The following is a 19105-nucleotide window of genomic DNA, read 5'->3' as shown; positions in this document are numbered from 1 at the left end:
CTTTGTTCCCAGTCAGGTGTGGAGAGGGGTGGGGAAACCTGGGGCAATTGAGAAGGCTCGAAGGAAGATTAATAGAGAGATGCACTTCTACTGCACAGAAAAAGGTCTGATGTATTTGGAGCATAAGGACCTCCGGTATGAGGATAAAGAGTTTTTCAGGGGCAATGATGTACACCTCTCCTTCATGGGCATGGAGTTGTACCTGCTCCAGCTTAAAGAAGTGTTGAGAGAATTGTTTCAGGAACATTAGTGGTTATCAGCATATGGAGAGGCAGTGTTTTGGCCCCTCCCCCACCCACTTTTTCTGGTGGCGGAGACAGAGACTGGTCACGTGACAACGATAACGGATGGACAAGAAATATGCCAAGACACTTTCAGGTTCGAACGGGATGGACAGCAGCAAGAAAACAAAGATAACAAATTGGGAGATAGGGGTTGGAGACTTGCAGTTTCTATAGGTAGATGGCAGCAACTGACTATCACGGTAATAGATGTTAAAAAGGATGACTGGATTAACGAACTGCAAGTTTAAGGGGAAGGGAGTGGGTAGGGTAGGACAGGGGAGGGGCAGTGTTTTTGGTAAGGTGAACCTATGTATAGTGAGGTACTTAGTCTTGTGAGGCTGGACGCCAGGGTATTGTTTTGTGAGTGCACCTGTTTCTAATAAAGCAGCCTTTTACACACACAAAGGTGGTAGTGGTACTGTTTCCTCTCTTCCACAAATGGCCCCTGGGGGGGAAGCTGAGAGCACAAGTTCTCCCGCCTGGGAATATTGTGGAAGGTGGTGTACCCCACGAGCGCCGTTTTGGGCGTCGTTTGGGCGTTTTTTTGGTATGGTGTGCTAGGTATTTAAAAAGGGGCCATTTTGTGTCGCTCAAAATTTTAGGTGGCGACATGGTGGCTGGTGCAGCAGTCTTTTTTTTCCCCTCCCTCCATCCCACGGTTGAGGTTTTGTTGCAGGGGGCAATTTTTGTGGGGTCGGTAAGTTGGACAGGCTTTTCTTTTTGGACATGGGTGCACGGGGTAAAGAGTTTGTACTTGTCGCTTGTCGCAGGCATAGACAGAGACTGTTCATGTGACATAGATAACGGATGGACAAGAAATATGCCAAGACACTTTCAGACTGGAACGGGGTGGACAGCAGCAAGAAAACAAAGATAACAAATTGGGCGATAGGGGTTGGAGACTTGCAGTTTCTATAGGTAGACGCAGCAACTGACTATCACGGTAATAGACGTTAAAAAGGATGACTGGCTTAACAAACTGCAAGTTTAAGGGGAAGGTAGAGGGGAGGGGAGGATAGGGGAGCGTTTTTGGTTAGGTGATCCTATGTTTAGTGAGGTACTTAGTTTTGTGAGGCTGGACGCCAGGGTATTGTTTTGTGAGTGCAACTGTTTCCAATAAAGCAGCCTTTTACACACACAAAGGTGGTAGTGGTGCTGTTTCCTCTCTTCCACAAAAGCGGGGTTGTACACCAAAATGCTTTTAATCAGGCGTTTGCAACAAGAATAAAGCTATGGTGCATCTGGCCCCTAATCTCTTAAATAAAGGTAGACAGAATAAACACTGCAAGACTGTTTCACAATATGAAAAGTCCATTAAAACCTACTGTAAGAAGGACAAAATGCTGTTTTGGAATAGTTCCCGCGTGTTGACCAAATAAAAAACCATTTCCTTAACATACATTTTTTTATAATCCACGCATCACCGCTGAAAGCAATGACAATTTTTCTGATCTATAACATCCTCTAATAATTGAATCTATGAAGGTCAGGGTAGGGTGAGGTCAAAGGTTTAAGTCTGTAAAGGTTCATTGCTTCTGCTTTGCATTAAAGCTATTTTTGCTAAGGCAGCAATTTTGCGGTGTAAAAACAAAGAGAATGTTTGCTGCTTTGCAGCGCGATCTCTTTAAAGAAACGACGAATAATCGCTTGGTGTTTTCTTTTAGAATCTGCACAGCAGCTACTTGCTTGTGCCTACATGTTTCTAGATGCGTGCACCCTTGCAGGAAGCCGTCACGGATCCAGGGTTCCATACTGTCAGTATAAATGAAATTGTTCCGAAAATGATCAGGCTGTGATCTGTCTTTGCATTTTGCCACTGTATTTATTAGAGCTCACCGGGCTGTGAAAAACACGGTTTTCTCATATATTTCGTCGTATAAGGGAAATGAAAATATATATTATTATGACTGATAAACTCGCTCGGGCTCAGAGAGAATACTTCTCTGGGTCACTCGTAAGAGAGTGAACCAGCCTAGTTTATGTACTGTTATGTGACAGAGTTAATGTGGCCTGCAACTGAATTGTTCGTGGTGCAAGGAAATGTATTTCACTCCAAGCACGCAGTGGGTTTTATCAGTACGTGCAGTGTCAACGCGGCCTGATAAAAGCGCTTACGAGCTTAACAGGGCCAGGTTGTCGGAAGACGCGCCGCGTGGTCGTGATGTTTAACTCTAATTCCCGATAATAGCAATTACGTTAATGAGTAGGGTTTTAGCTAAAGTGGTGCCTCGGAGAATTCGTTTATGTCGGACTTTGAAAAGCTTGAATGGCTTTTTGGCAAATTGAAGCAAATGGGGATACCACGGAACATCCAAATTCCTATCTAGATTCTCTTAACATTTTGCCTATTTGCTGATCTGTTTTTTTGTTTTAATTATATAATTTTCTGTTGAAGGGAAATCACTTCACGGTTTTCCATCGTGTTTCTGGTTTTCCGCACTTTTATTCTGTACCCAAAATATTCGTCTTGAAGTTTGGGGAAAAAAAATACTGCACAGAGTGTATCGCATGATTAGAAAGACAGCCAAACATTTTCTTCCACATCTAGGCAATGTTATGTGGTGGATTCCTGAAAAAAGTCGTATGTGCATTGTTGTGCACAAATACACGGCGAAGACACTGGCATTAAAGTACATGGGGGTTAGCTGCGGAAGGCGAAGAGGTCCCTCTGAGCGACCATATCACGCAGCCAATCATTGGCCTTGGGTTGAATGGTGCCCCCTGCGGGCCCCCTGCGCCGCAGGGACTACAGGGGATTACCTTCCGCCCCTGCATGCAGAATGTATGCAGACTTTATTATGCATCTTTCTGGTTCAACCTCGGGTGTGATCTAGAGATTCTATTGGAGGAGGTTCTTGGCAAGTAAGAACATGTGACTGCCTCCTTGAGCCCTGAGGTCACTGCCAGAGCTGTGTACACTACTGTGTTAAATGTAGTGAGATCACCAAGCATAAAGTAAAATTAGGGACAGTGACTATACAAATTCAGGACAAAGGGTCAAAATTCAGGACAGCAATGCAGGATAAAAGGTAAGTTTTACCACACATATGAGGGAGGTAGTCGGGCAGCAAAGCAAAGGCAGGTAAACGGAAGGCTCATGCAAGCACTAGCACACAAGCACCAGTAAAACTAGGTTTATATTTTCTGTTTTTGCATAACGCAGAGCAGTAGCGTGCTAACATTAACATGTTGTTTGACCCTTATAAGAATTAATGAAAGCAGCAAATATGTACACAGTAAAGCAGAATTTGACCAACATCAGGTAAACTGGGGGGGATGAAGTCAACCTTGCCAGGCACGTTGGATTCCCCATATGGGCTGCAGCAACGAAACTGCTTTCAGGCAATGTGTACACTGTAGGATCAAGCCCTGGAAGATACTATGGCACCCCTGTGGGTCTGTATTAGCTGCAGTCGCATATGAACCAAATATCTCATGCACGGACAGGTCAGTCAGTAGTGTTGGGAAGTTCACATACTCATTTGCTACGTGATCAACGCCAGAATAAGTGTAATTCAAAATGTTTAGGCAGATATACGTGGACAGACTAGATTGTAGAGTTGTGCTTTTACTGTTGCCTATACATACAATTTAATATTTTTTTTCTAATGCTATCAAAACCAACCCAGGCTGCCCCCTTTTTTAGGATAAGCAGCTTGTCCTATTGAGTCATTATAATTAACTATTCATTTGGTCATTATTTCAGAATCCCAGACTGAGACACAAGATTGAGCAGTTGGAAACTGCAGTAATCCCTGGTTTTGAACAGGAACACCATCTAGCTTCTTCACCAATAAATACGTTTCAAACCCAACTGGGATATTGTCCATGACTGCACCAGCTACAGTTTAAGAAAACACACTGGAACATATTTCACAAATAATTTCAGCTGTAATATTAAAATGCACGGGGCCTCGTCCAATACTTCCGATGTATCGAATGTGAACTTTTGTGTCTTTGTGACAATAGTCCATTCTTCATTATGCTTTAGTGGATGTGTTTTGCAAGGGTTTCTTTATGTTTAATATATTTGTCAATATATTTTGCAGTTACTATTTCTTCCTGCTGTTGAGGGTTTCCTATTATCCCTGCCACTCCATTTTCATATGAGCCAGGTTCACAACATTATTGATGGGGCCAAGGTCACATGCTCCAATTTTTAGTCTAAATTGTGAAGACTATCAAGTGATAAAGGTGTGTTTTGGTTTTATTCACTTGTGAACTGTATGCCTTTCACTTAATTGCTAAATCTCTGATCCTCCCCCCTTTGCACACCCACTGCCCTCTCTGATCCTTGGCCTTTCTGTTCACGCTCCTCCTCCTCTGCTTTCTATGCTCAATACTATATCTTCTCTCATTAAAAAACTATAAACAGATAACCCACTATTCCGCTTTGCACAGATTACACACTTCCCCAATTAATTAGATCTGGGCAAAATTCTAATTACATCAGAGCTTTTGGAATAATTTTACTTTACTGTTTTGATGCAGAATTGCTGACAGTTACTCAGTTATACCTGTTAGCAATTTAATGAGTGATCTGGCACTATCCCTACTGTATGAGCACAGGAACAACACATTTATTGAGCGGCTGCTAATGCTTGTGTTCTGTTGCATTTAGCACTATATTGTTAGTGCAAAATGCATCTCTGGTACATTTGGGATGCAAAGGAGCATTTTGTGCTAAGAAAAAAGCTCTAAATGCTGGGCACTGCAGCAAATTGGTCCTTTGAAAGTCTACCTTTCACATAGAGTAGTAGTACAAGCAAGGAAGAAGGACTACCTATTCCTCCCACCACAATATAACACCCTTCCTCATCGTTCACACCCTTCCATCATCACAGAAATAGACTACACGGCCTGCTACAAGAGCATTCGGAGTCACAGAATGAAGGACATCATGCACCTCATTTATGTCTCGCACTGATTTTAACAGTTGGAGCACCAGCATTTGGAAGGCAAGCTGTGCTGCACACTATGAATGCATGTTCTAACCATTTAATGAATTTAGGAGGTGTGCCTAATGTGAGATTAAGATTCTTCAATGTGAAACTAACAAATAGCACAAAGCTCAGTGGTTTCATAATGATCTCTATACTTTGTTTAGAAATTATCAATACATTTATTGAAACTTACAGTCTTGCAGGAGGTTTGACTGAGACACGTCTCTAACCTGTTGGATTTCACTGTGAAACCCAGCTTTGATTTCACTAGTGCAAACTGGTGGGAGAAAACATACAATGAGAAGGAAGGAAGACTCTGTGAGAGAAAATGGTGTGGGAGAGGGAGAAGCAAGAGAGTTTGCAAAAAAGGCTAGAATGAAGAGAGAAATTTGGAAGGAAAACAGGATTTGATAGGTGAGAGTGTGAGGGATGAGTCTGAATGAGGTAGGTGTAGTGAGTGAAGGGTGTGGTAGAAAAGCAGATATAAGGAGGATGTGGAGAAGGAGGGACTTTGAGACTTTGAGAGGATGATCATGAGAAGTAGGCATGATTAGAAGGTGGTGTGAAAGTCACACCTATCTGAAGGTCTCAAACATGAAAATGGGCTACTACAGAAATAATTAAAAAAAAGTTTTAGTTTGTGATTTTCAGCCTTTACTGTTAGATGTAATCAAATGTTAATCTGTGAAGTGGTGAATGGGCTGAAGATTGCAGTTCATGTGCAGATGCTAGAATCCAGTGCTGTTGCACAGAGAACCACACATCTCTAAAACAATGGGGCTTGTTAAAACCGTTGCTGCCCGCTAACAAGAGAGACCTTGTGGAGTATTGGTTCTAACAGTTAGCAAAACTTATAGGCAATGTCCTGCCTTGGTTGCGGTATATAGAAAGAGAAGAACAAGCTAGTGAACATGTTAAACTTCTGTGCTGATACTTTCTGTTGTCGAGCATAATGCAGGCTTTGGTGTGCTTTCATGAAGCTCCTTGTCATCCCTGCAATTGCGAAGACACTCAGGTGAAATATTTTTGGACCCCAGGCCAAAGACCCCCCCTAGGAATAAGCACCGGGGTCCAATTTAAACCAAACCCAGTTTGAATGGCTGACTGATTGGTGTTCATAGTTCCATAGGGGTGCATGCTGTATCAGGAACAACAATCATTGCCACAATGAAACAGTTATTTGGTCAACCCTAGTGCCCTGTTTATGAAACTGCCATTAGTATGCTTTAATAGGCACTACAGATGATAGGCGCACCCATGCATAGACTGAAGAAATTTGTAGTTCGCAGGTCACCCATGGAATACAGCAGCCGCGGCTCCTACGTTATGGCAGAGGAGTGCCGCCCCTCGCCAGCAGCTGCAAACCTTTTACAATAAAATGTTAATAAACTATATTTATTATTGTTTCATTGTAAAAGGGCAGGGCCATAAGGCGTGGAAGGGACGGAGGGGGAGTGCACAGGACTCCCCTCAGTGTGCATGTATGTTTTGCCAGCTGCCTCCTGCTGGCCAAACACACATGTACACTGGGCTTTCTCCAACCTGGCACTGTGTTTTCCAAGTTATGGAAGACTGCATGTATTTGTGCTTGCTGCAAACAATGTTTGCAGTAATATTGATAGTAAAAACATGCCACTGGACAATAAAACCGACCTATCAACTGCCAAAAAATTGGTCCACACAGTGACCAGATAGATCTGCCGTTATGGCACCAAAGTGCCCTATAGGGAAGTCCAACCTTAGGTTTGCATAGCAAAGCAAAAATAAACAAATGTCCCTGACTCGCTGAAAGGCTTTCTCCCTCTGCATAAAAGACTTTTGAACATTAAGTAAACTAAACTAAAAAACAAAACTAAACAATGCAGTTACAAAGTTAAAAATGTCAACAATGTAAAGGAATGTATGATTTTATTTTATTGGTATAAGAAATACCTAAACTAAAGAGCTAAACTAAAAAACAATGTCGCTAAAAAGTTAAGAAAGTCAACAATGCAAGAAAATAGTTACAAAGCCAAACAATGTACTAAGAACTATGGCCCTCATTACAACCTTGGCAGGCGGCATTACAACATCCCTGCTGGGCAGCTGCACCCGTCGTGCTTTTCACTGTCTGCTGTGCAGACAGTGAAGAGCAGGGTGGGGCTGTGCCTGGGGGCCCCGCGACTCCCCTTCCTGCCAGCCTTTCTATGGTGGTCTCTAGCGCAGCGCTGCCCTGGCGGATTATAACCGCCAGCACAACGATGGCGGGAAACCGCTGGTCCCGGGGGTGCGACCGCGGCACTACTGCCGCGGTAATAATATAGCCATTTGTACTGCCAGCCTGTTGGCGGTACGATCGCCAAAACAACCCTGACGGTCTTTGACCGCCAGGGTTGTAATGAGGGCGTATGTCACAAAAAATGAACGCTATTTTGTTCACCAATTGCCTGATAAGAAAATATACAAAAATGCATTATATTTTACCATGTTGGGAAATTAGTAAACGTGAAAAAGTTGAAAATGTCTTCAATATAGGTGTCTGGAATCTAAGTACCCTCTGTCTCTAACTTACATTGCAGCCTTTTAAAAGCTAGCAATTTGGACTGCTTAAAGTCTTCAAAAATGATTCTATAAATGTTTCTGGAGGTTTTTTTTTAGGCAGCTGAAGCCTGAAAGCCGAAGCCGAAAGGGCTTGATAAAGTCAGATGTGTTGTTGGAGAAGACCCCTTATATCCTAGATGTTCCTCTTAAAAGTTTAGAGAAGGAGTAAATGCTATGTTTAAGCAATAAAGATTGCATTTTTTTAGGTTGGCTTGGAACCATTTCCCAGACTTCCAAAGATGAACATTTTCTAAATCCCATCTTCACCGTAAATTGTTTAACACACTGCTAAACTGAATAAAGTCCTTAAAAGTATACGACTCGTACTTGAGACTCAATTTCACAGTTTGTAGTCACAAAAGTGGGTGGGTTTCATAGCACTCCTCTTTAGGGTCCAGAGCAAAATGTGCAGTTCAATCTACAGTAATCCTCATGATTTGTTCTCAACAAGCATTAGCCATTTCAAGACACCCTGCACCAACAACAGGTAAAAAGGATAAATTCTTAGGTGCAGTTATTTCACTAAGACTTTCTGCAGTCTTCCAACAGAAGGGAAATGCCACACTGGAAAAAGGCTTTTGTGACAGAAGATGGACAACTTACGTTCTGTGGTTCAACGTGAGACTGGCACTTGCAGTCATAGTGATATTTACAGGATTAGAACTATTAGAAAGCACTGAAGGCAGCTTTCTCTGCTGCACAGGGAGGCATCTGATTCGGGAAGAACCCTCTTTTATCTTCAACTACAGGTATATTCTCATTTTGCAGAGGGTCAGGCATGATGTCTTAAAAGATATGACAACCACCTACCAGAGCTGAATTCTAGTCAGTCCTAATACAGCATCATGCTGCAAAATAATGAGGCTGGCTGCAGGATGTGATGAGGAGCTCCTATGTTTACCATATCTCACGGATACACATCGGTCTTGCGCTGAATGGGGCCCTCTAGATTGTGGGCCACCTGAAGGGTTGGGGGCATGTGTACTTCCAGAACTGAGGGGACCTTCATTATGCCCGAGTCTGAATAACATTTGCAGCCTTTTCATGATAGTTGGTGATCTACTGATGTTTTTCTAGGGTTTCATTTTGCAAATATGATGAACACGTACAAGGTTGCAACTTTGTTAGTATTCACAAATATTCTACTGCACACCTAAACCTAAAATGGTAAGCATACATTATGCACTTAAGTTGGTGTTAGAAATGGGGTCTTTGGTTGTCAGTCAGGTTACCCTCTGTCCAAGCAAGGATTCTCACTCTAGTCTGGGTAAAGGAGAATCACCCTCCTCTAACCCCTGCTCACCCCCCTGGTAGGTTGGCACAAGCAGCAGGCTTAACTTCAGAGTGCTAGGTGTAAAGTATTTGTACCATCACACACAGTAACTTAATGAAAACACTACAAAATGACACAACACAGGTTTAGAAAAATAGAAAATATGTATCTAAACAAAACAAAACCAAAACGACAAACATCCACAATACACAAGTCAAGTTATCAATTAAAAATCAAAAAGAGTCTTCATGTAATTTTAAACACAACTCTAACTCTGTTAGCGTGGAAATGTACCTGGGTGTGTTAAAAATAACCCTGCAAGGGTGAGTATGCATCAAAAAGGGCTTGTGATGCGTCGATATCACTCGCGAGTGAGACCGTGCACCATTTCTCCTTCATTCGAGTTGGCGTGCTTCCTTTCTTCTCTCTGCAGGAGAGCGATGTGTCGATTCAAACTGCACTCTCGGGTCCGGAAAGGCCTTGCATAATTTTTACACACCCAGCAATGTTTGCGTTGGAAATCCTGCTGCACGATGATCCAAAAAATCACGCAGCGCGGGTTGTGATCTCAATAGCCTCCGTCAGCGATGCTGCGTGTCGTTTCTCCAGCCTCATGCGTCGATATTCTAGCCATGCTGCAGGCGAGCATCAATTTTTCAGGCGCATCTCGGAGTTGCACCAATCTTTTCCCCACACTGCGGTCGGTGCGTGGATTTCGCACTCTTGGTCTGCCAGCTTCTCGTTTCTGAATCCCAGGAACTGGATGGGCACCACTTGGCAGAGTAGGAGTCTCAGCAGAGGCTCCAGGTGCTGGCAGAGAGAAGTCTTTGCTGTCCCTGAGACTTCAAACAAAAGGAGGCAAGCTCTAATTCAAGTCCTTGGAGAGTTCTTCACCAGAAGGAAGGCACACAAAGTCCAGTCTTTATCCTCTAGCATAGGCAGAAGCAGCAACTGCAGGATTGCTCCCCAAAGCACAGCCACAGGCAGGGCAGCTCTTCTTCCTCAGCTCTTCTCCAGGCAGAGGTTCCTCTTGGTTTTCAGAAGTGTTCTAAAGTCAGTGGTTTTGGGTGTCCTTCTTATACCCATTTTGCCCTTTGAAATAGGCTTACTTTAAAGAAAAGTCTCTCTTGTTTGTGAAATCCTGCCTTGCCCAGGCCAGGCCCCAGACACACACCGGGGGGTTGGAGGCTGCATTGTTTGAGGGCAGGCACAGCCCTTTCAGGTGTGAGTTACCACTCCTCCTTTCCCTCCTAGCACAGATGTCTCACCAGGATATGCAGGCTACACCCCAGCTCCCTTTGTGTCACTGTCTAGTGAGAGGTGCAACCAGCCCATTTTTAAAACTGACCCAGACAGGGAATCCACAAACAGGCAAAGTCACAAAAATGGTAGAAGCAAGAAAATGCTCAATTTCTAAAAGTAGCATTTTCAAACACTCAGTTTTAAAATCAACTTTACTAAAAGATGTATTTTTAAATTGTGAGCTCAGAGTCCCCAAACTCCACATGTCTATCCGCTCCCAAAGGGAATTTACACTTTAATCATATTTAAAGGTACCCCCCCATGTTAACCTATGAGAAGGACATGCCTTGCAACAGTGAAAAACGAATTTAGCAGTATTTCACTGTCAGGACACATAAAACACTTTACTATATGTCCTACCTTAACCATACACTGCACCCTGCCCTTTGGGCTACCTAGGGCCTACCTTAGGGGTGCCTTACATGTAAGAAAAGGGAAGGTTTAGGCCTGGCAAGTGGGTACACTTCAAATGTCGACTTTACAGGTTAAAACTGCACACACAGACACTGCTGTGGCAGGTCTGAGCCATGTTTACAGAGCTACTAATGTGGGTGGCACAGCCAGTGCTGCAGGCCCACTAGTAGCATTTGTTTTACAGGCCCTGGGCACCTCTAGTGCACTGTACTAGGGACTTACTAGTAAATCAAATATGCCAATCATGGATGAACCAATTACCTACACATTTTGTATAGGAGCACTTGCACTTTAGCACTGCTTAGCAGTGGTAAAGCGTCCAGAGTAACAAAAACAGCAAAAACAGAGTCCAGCACACATCAACAACCTGGCAAACAGAGGCAAAAAGTTAAGGGAGGCCACACCAAGGATGAAAAGTCTAACAGTTGGGAAATAGCAATAACCTTTTGCCTGCAAATGTCTGCCTTGCACATAATCACCAGGCGTTCTCCGGGTAGTATTGAGAATGAAGTCATGTAAATGTATCTCTTAAAGGGTGCATGAAAGAGGCACTGATTATTGTGACACATTAAAATTTTACATTTATTACCAAGCCAAGCATATTATTGAATCAGTTTTTCAGGACGTGCGCGGATTTTATGACTGTTTTGAATTATGCTATCTTTAAATGTGCTAATGTGAATGCATCTCATTACCAAATAGCAATAACAAATGCAGAGCGAAAATAAAAATACAGTCATGAAACTGTGGGGATATATAAATACACTGTATCACATTTGACCTACTTCCTAAAGAGAAACATATAAACATCAAACTAATGCTGTCTGAACTATCTAAGATATTAGAAAAACACAAGGGGGTAGTTTAGTACATAGTTCTGTTTCTGAAGCAAACGGGAACTGGAAGATTGGGGAAGTGTATATTTTAGCATCAATTTTCAGACATTTTTAGAAATGGTAAATCATTGACCATATAAATGTCACAAAGCTTCCTAGAACCAAGTAAAACACTGGAACATGTTTTAAGGGGCATACAATGGGGTAATCTGGAACAAAGAACAGAAACCATTAGAAATTTGTGAAGGGTCAGTCTCTTCATTTTTCCATCAACGTGTAGAAAGCCATTACACCACTTTGAAAAATCTCAGAAGCATTGCTGATTTTGTGGTGGTGGCTGCAGGTGATGGGACTGGCAGTGTTTTTAGGGGGTTTGGACTTATTTTTCATCTTCAGACTTTGAGCCATAGCAAGAGAGTAAAAGGCGGCAAAGAGGAAAAAAGGAGGAAGAAAAAGATAGGAAAATGGTGGCAGAGGGAAAAAACAGGGATGAAACAGAGCCTGTATCACTGAAATAAACCGGCAGAAAGAGTATGGAGTGGAAGGAAGAGATATGAGCCGGATTCAAGATTAGACCACGACCTCAGTATACATCAGAGCTGGCAGTGGGCTCCTAGGAAAATGTTTGAGCACCAACACCTTTTATTTTACCAGTTAAGCACTACCCTAACAATAATGAATGACTCAACACTGACATGTAAAATAAACATTTTTCACACTGCTCAGAGCAGTCATGGCTCGCGGTAAGCCGCAGGGGCAGGATGGCATGCGCGGGCAGGTGTGGGGGTGGAAGAATTATATTTAAAAAAAAAAAAACCCTTACCTCCTCCGCCGTGCGCTGCTCCTGTGTCCCTCGTCGACTGCAGGCACAGGCTCCCAGCCTGCCCTGCGGCCACTCCTGACAATGCTCAAAGCAGCATCAGGATTGTCTGGGAGCGCTCAGCCAGGACGCTTCCAGGCAGACTGGGAGCCTGTGCAGGCAACTGTGTTGCTGGTCTGGAAAGAGCCCTGTGTGCATGTGTGTTTGGCCAGCCCGAGATGGCCAGCCAAACATACATGTGCAGTTCCCACTCAGTACACGTCACCCCGTGGCAACATGTGTTCATGATCATTTTTTGGGAAAAGGTTTGCAGCTGCCGCTGCTGGCAGGGGTGCGATGCTCCTCCACCCTAATGCAAAAGCTGCCCCTGGCTCAGAAACCCTCCGTTGAAAAATGGGAATGATAGCAGAGAAGCATAGCTTTCAAATTTGAGTCCATTAGAGCTGTTACGTAACAATATGTATTTGGTGAAAGCCCTGGAATAAAGTATAACATTTACAACATAATTTGATTCAATTTACAATTGTAGTACCGTACTGGACATTAGTAGTTGACCATTTTATGAAGATTTTATGGACTTAAAAGTCCATAAAATAACATTTACGTGTACTAAACTAGTGGAAGGGCTGTTATCTCTGGAGCTAGAAAATCTCTTAGGAATGGTTAGAACATTATTTTTAGCCTCTCCCGTCCGACGTGTTGAGCAGGTGTTTTGGTGGATCCCCCTGCTTTTGACATTGTTTTGGACGCTATGGGTCACTTATCTGCCACGGAATCAGAGAGGGAGCAATCCACGACCTCTGGAAAAGGCCTCAATTTACTTTGCACACTGAGAAGCTACAGAGAATTGCAACGGGGCTTCAACGGAACAGGGCTTGTGAGCACCTCCCCGCTTCTGAAGGCACACACGGAGGTGAGTGGCACCAAGAGTAAGCGCCTCCCCGTGACCCAGGTTCCATCGCAACATGACAATCTTTCAGACATTGACTGACTTACCTCATCTTTTGTCCCCCTGTCTATCCATACACTACCGGAGCTAGGCCTCCAATTATCATTGGACCAGACATTGTCAGGAAGCATAGATCAGGTAGAGTTCACAAGTGTGACAGTTACTAGCGGGCAGTCAAATATCACATCTATTCCAGATTGTACAACGAGTAATTCTGTGAGGCCAGGCTCTTTTGACTCTGAATTAATTTCATGGAATGTAGCTGGCATTCCTAGCAAGATCATGACCCTGGGTGGGAGCAGTTCCTTGACATTTTTAATGTTTGTCTCTTCCAGGAGACCTGGTCTAATTCGAACATTTATAGGCATGGATTTGTTTCATATTGCAAGAATGCAAGACCATCTGTGGCTGGGCGGGCAGTGGGAGGCCTCATTACATGGATAAACATTCTCCTTGCTGGGGAAACTAGTGAAATACATGTTGATTCATGTGACATATTGGCAATTTCAAATAAGCCAACGCAGGGCCCTAAGTCTTTATGTGTCAATGCACACAATAGACCAGGCCCACCGAACCAAATCACCACTACTATCAGCATGTTGAGTGTATTGGTTTCGGAATTATTTCCTACCCATTACGTTCATATAGCTTGAGATTTGAATGTGTCCTTGGAGCCAAATTCCCTTTTTTTTTAACTAACTCAACTAGAGGATTCCTCATGGCGAATTCCCCCTTTTTTTTCAACAAGGAACCAGCTTAAATCTAGCACTAGGGCCCTCCAGGTGATTGATCTTATGCATGGCCTTCACCCTGGAAATGGGTGGTTTCCCTCCGATATGCCTGCTAAGGCAACCTTTTTTAGAGGGAGTTATAACAGCCTTATCGATTTCGTCCTGATTGATGCTAGGATTTGGCACAAATTTAGAGATCTGAAGGTGGGGGAGCAATGCAGTAGTGACCATTCACCTATTTTAGTACAGTATGAAAGGTGGCTCTCAACTAAAGTCAACACATAGCGGGAACATGAAGGTATGCTCCCTATAATAGTGGCAAACAATAAACGCTCAAATAAATGGGAGACCTTCGCCAAATCCAGTGGGCTAATGGCCAAATTGCATTATTTAATCCTCAACTACTCCTCTGTAGGCGTACCATCTATATGTTCACCTACACAGCTTATGGACAAACATTCAGGCCCTCATTATGGCATTGGCGGTAAGTCCCGCTTACAGACATGCCGACTACCGCCAACATACCGCCACCGCGGCGGTTTACTGCTACCCATATTATGACCCACACATAGCAATCCGTCACTAAATGGCCACACACACAAGTCTGCCAGCCCAAAGGTCAGTGATAAACTGGCAGCAGCAAAACCCACACCATTACGCCAACAGAACTACGCCCACAGCATTATGACCCACGAATCACTGCGGTGGACATTCAACCGCTGTAAACCATTGGCGATACATACCGCCACGCTCAAAATAAACACATACACACTACATTGGACAATTCAAACTACACACACCTGACACACATACACACACCACACCCACAACACTATAAAACACAAACACACACACTACCCACAACCCCTTACGACTCAAATAAATTGACAACACAGAGAGAGATACACCAAGAGCACCCACAGAACCAGCGCCACAGAACACAATCACCCATACACCATCCACACACTTTACAACACACACCCCAACACATCACCCCACACACCCTCACACACACCACTCATACTGCACCCATTGCACCACAAAGACACCCCAGGTTCTCAGAGGAGGAGCTAAGGGTCATGGTGGAGGAAATCATCCAGGTAGAGCTACAGCTATTCGGATCACAGGTGCATCAGACATCCATTGCTAGGAAGATGGAGCTATGGCGGAGAATTGTGAACAGGGTCAATGCCGTGAGACAGCACCCAAGAACAAGGGAGGACATCATGAAGAGGTGGAACGACCTACAGGGGAAGGTGCATTCCGTGGTAGCAAGACACCAGATAGCAGTACAGAGGACTGGCGGTGAACTCCCACATCCTCCCCCACAACTAGCAACATGGGAGGATCAAATCTTGGCAATCATGTATCCTGAGAGTCTGGCACGAGTAGCAGGAGGACTGGACTCTGGTAAGTCAAATCTCTATTACTATCACCCCACCTACTTGCATGCCATCACATACCCCCACCCCAACCCTCACTCCCATCACCCCACCACCGCACAAACACCCCACCATCACAACCCACCCATGCCAATCCCAAACCCTGCATGCAACACCAATGCATGGACATCACTCACAGCCCTGCATGGACAACCATCACTAAAGCATGCGCATTAGAGAGAATCACCTAGCCCACCATATAACAACTCACACAAGGCAAAGCTGACAGTGCAATCACAACCATACAGGGCAACACACCCAAGCACAAGATGTCAAATTCAGAACAAAGAACACTGCATTTACGTACCCACAGGTCCCCCACACAACGTCACCGGAGAGGAGGTACCAGCAACATCCAGTCCCCCCTCCATAAGAGGCCCACAGTGATGACAGCAGCTCTGGACGCCTGGATCTGGATGACCAACCTGGCCCATCAGGGATCTCCGGACAGTTTGTTACCCAGGCACAGTCCCATACCACCACAGAACCTCCCCCCTCAGGAAACACCACCACAGTACCCACCCAGCTGGCCCATACCTCTGTCCCCAGGACACATCACTCAGCAGTGAGTCCACCACTACAGGGACCCCAGGCAACCCCACAAACACAGGATGATCAGGGACCTGGGGTCAGTGGGCACACAGTTCAGGGAACAGAGACACAGGACAACAGGGAAGCTGGGAGGACTGCTGTGCAACAGGGGGAGGACAGGCCCAGGGAACCGACTCTCCAGGAGGCACTCACCAACATCCTGGGAGCATACCACCATTCCCAGGAGACAATGGGCCAGATACTGGACAAGTTGCAGGAGACCCAGCGGCTGCAGGAGGGAAAGTACCTGGGGATCAGGGAGGACCTGAAGGACATCCACACCACCCTGGTCACCATTGCAGGGGTGCTGGCAGACATGGCCAACACCATGAGGGAGGCAGTGGCACACCACAGGGCCCCTGACACTAGCCACACCAATGAACAGCCCTCCACCTCTGCTACCGCTAATGGACAGGAGGCCCCACAACAGGACAAACAGGCCACCAGCACCCCTCCCCCTGCAGAAGGAGAACCACCCCGCAAACGGTCCCTGCAATCCAGGCAGAAGCCAGAGAACATTGCCAAGACCCCCGCCAGGAAATAAGACTCTCCTGATTGTTACCCTTGTTCCCACTTTTTCACCCTGTCCAGCTTGAACTGTCATTGTGCCACTTCCTATGCCCCCTTGGACAAGGCACCTGTGATACAAATAGACTGGACTCTATCCTGGACTTTCCTCCACCATCAACTGAGCACATTCCACTACCCATTCTACTTCTTAGCACTGAAATAAACACCATTTAAAAATTACAAGTATGGAGTCTGTCAAATGATTGAACAAAGTATTTGTTTAACAAGCTTTAAACACTGCAATACAACTGAACATGAATAAATACATAGGATTGACCTGTAGTAGGCTGCAGTCAACACACCAGGTGCCAGAGTGGTGCACAGATATGTGAAAATAGAGATGCCAAAGGGTACAGTAAGTGGCAATAGAATTGGGAGAATCTGCCTGCCATGCACAATGTCAAATACAAAACTGTCAATGCAAAGTGAAGTTACAGTGTCTTACCTGTGTGTCACTGGAAGTACTGTTGTATAATAGCTGTTCTGTTGTCCTCATCATCAACCTCTGCCTCCTCATCTTCACTGTCCACACGGTCCACTACTGCCACACACCCATCTCCAGCCTCATCCTCCTGCAGAAAAGGCACCTGGCATCTCAAGGCAAGGTTATGCAACATGCAGCATGCCACAATGATCTGGCACACCTTATTGGGTGAGTAGTACAGGGATCCACTTGTTTGATGGAGGCAACGAAACCTGGCCTTTAGGAGGCTGAATGTCCTTTTTATAATTCATCTTGTTCGCCCATGTGCCTCATTGTAACATTCCTCTGCCCTTGTCCTGGGATTCCTCACAGGGGCCAGCAGCCATGAGAGGTTGGGTAACCAGAGCCACTGCAAATATCGAGGGATACCTGTTAGCCAAACACTAACCCTTATGGCCAACGCCATACCCATACACCAACAGATACTGGGTAGTATCTATGGGCTCACCTATTAGCCACACCCGATGCCTCTGGAGTTGAGCCATCACATATGGGATACTGCTATTCCTCAGTATATAGGCATCATGCACAGACCCAGGATGCTTTGCATTGACATGGGAGATGTACTGGTCCGCTAGGCACACTATCTATACATTCATCGAGTGAAAGCTCTTTCGATTTCTGAAGACCTGTTCATTTCTCCAGGGGTGGACAAATGGAATGTGTGTACCATAAATAGCCCCAATATTGTTGGGGATATGTCCCATTGAAAAGAAGTCAGCTTTCGCTGTGGCTAAATACTCCACATGGGGGAAAACAAGGCAGCTGCGCATGTGTTTAATCAGGGTAGACAACACTCTCGTCAGCACTATTGAGAACATTGGCTGAGACATTCTTGCTGCCAAGCCCACTGTCAATTGGAAGGAACCACTTGCCAAGAAATGGAGCACTGATAGGACTTGCACCAGAGGGGGGGATCCCAGTGGGCTGACGGATAGCAGATATCAGGTCAGGCTCCGATTGGTCACACAGCTCTGTGATTGTGGCCCTGTGCAGTCTATAGGTGAGGATAATGTGCCTGTCCTCCATTGTTGCCAAGTCCACCATGGGTCTGTACATGGGGGGATCTTTCAATCTCCTATTCATCTGCAGCGGTTGTAATCTAGGGGGCAAAACGGTGAGCAGCTGGTCAGTATTCCTCATTTCCAAACACTACACTGAATTGCATGTTGTGACTGTAACAGTATGCCATTGGATAGGCCCAAGTGGTGCCTATGTGTACTGTGATACAGTTAGGTGCCATGGCCTGCCCCCGTGAAATGGCATCAGCCTGTCCTGTGTGGATGGACAGCTGGAAACGAGGTAATGCCGCTGATGTTGTGCTCCGTTGTGGGAGACGGTCGAGTACCGCCGTACAACTCCTCATTGGTTGTCATTGAGCCCTATGGGTTACTGTGGCCAATGGTGATGTATGCCGGAGGTGACGGTGCGCACTGCTGTGGAAGTGACTGCCATTTTCTATCTGTTCATTCGCTTGCTACCTGACCTTCAACAGGAGAGGACCTACACTGCAAGTGCTGCTCTGACCTGTGTCTGGAACCGACCATGGCTGCTGTCACTGGGGAAAGGGCCCCTGCCTTCACCGCTGTGGAGTTGGAGATACTGGTGGATGGGGTCCTACCCCAGTACCGATGTTCTATGGGCCTCCAGACCAACTGGTGAGTACACTGAGCACGATGCATGGGGCATTAATGCATGGAGTGCTGAGTGTGAGGGCCACGTGTAGGGGGGTTGGTGGAAGGGTTCTGGGCAGCGTGATGCATGTATGGTGGGCATTGTCTGTGCATAAGGGTATGTGAGGGCTATGGTGGGCCATGAGTGTAACAGGCCAGACAGTATAACTGATAACTTTTTCTACGTTTCTTTTTTTGCAGGTCAGTGCCCAT

The sequence above is a fragment of the Pleurodeles waltl genome, chromosome 2_2 (assembly GCF_031143425.1).
Source record: "Pleurodeles waltl isolate 20211129_DDA chromosome 2_2, aPleWal1.hap1.20221129, whole genome shotgun sequence".
Lineage (NCBI taxonomy): Eukaryota > Metazoa > Chordata > Amphibia > Caudata > Salamandridae > Pleurodeles > Pleurodeles waltl.
The sequence above is the reverse complement of the archived record's forward strand: the minus strand, read 5'-3'. Positions refer to the sequence as shown.